The following is an 808-nucleotide window of genomic DNA, read 5'->3' on the forward strand; positions in this document are numbered from 1 at the left end:
ACAAACACTCAAGAGTTCAACCAAGGGGAGTAACTGCATGAGCATGAGCGAGAAGGCCTACTTTTAACAAGAAAATGCAGCAAAGCTGTTGGACACCAAACATTTTTTTATGAAAATGACATACTGACAGTCCAACAACCACGAGGGAACGGACTCTGCATACTTGAATTTATTTAATTATAATTATATAAATTGTTAATGGCATTAATTTTGTCGTTTAGAATATTCCGTTCACGCTACATTTTGCACTATTGTCACTCAGCAATTGTCAATTCTTTTATCAAATTTACCTTATACCCGATAAGGATAATTAAATATATACAATAAATATATATAAATAAGTCCGATCCTGCCCCGTTTCTGTCCGTTCCTGTAAATCGGCGCCCGTTTCTGTCCGTTCCAGTAAATCGTCGCCCGTTTCTGTCCGTTCCTGTAAATCGTCGCCCGTTTCTGTCCGTTCCTGTAAATCGGCGCCCGTTTCTGTCCGTTCCAGTAAATCGTCGCCCGTTTCTGTCCGTTCCTGTAAATCGTCGCCCGTTTCTGTCCGTTCCTGTAAATCGGCGCCCGTTTCTGTCCGTTCCAGTAAATCGGCGCCCGTTTCTGTCCGTTCCAGTAAATCGTCGCCCGTTCCAGCCCGATCCATATAATTCGTTGCAATCCTTTTATCAAATGTATCTTATACCCGATAATGATACTTATAGATATCTAATACATATATCTTATACCCGATAAAAAAGATATAATAATATAAATATATATATATATATATATAATTTAGTCCGATTCTGCCCCGATCATGTAATTGCAA

The sequence above is a fragment of the Mizuhopecten yessoensis genome, unplaced genomic scaffold, assembly GCF_002113885.1.
Source record: "Mizuhopecten yessoensis strain PY_sf001 unplaced genomic scaffold, ASM211388v2 scaffold8165, whole genome shotgun sequence".
In the NCBI taxonomy this organism is placed as follows: Eukaryota; Metazoa; Mollusca; class Bivalvia; order Pectinida; family Pectinidae; genus Mizuhopecten; species Mizuhopecten yessoensis.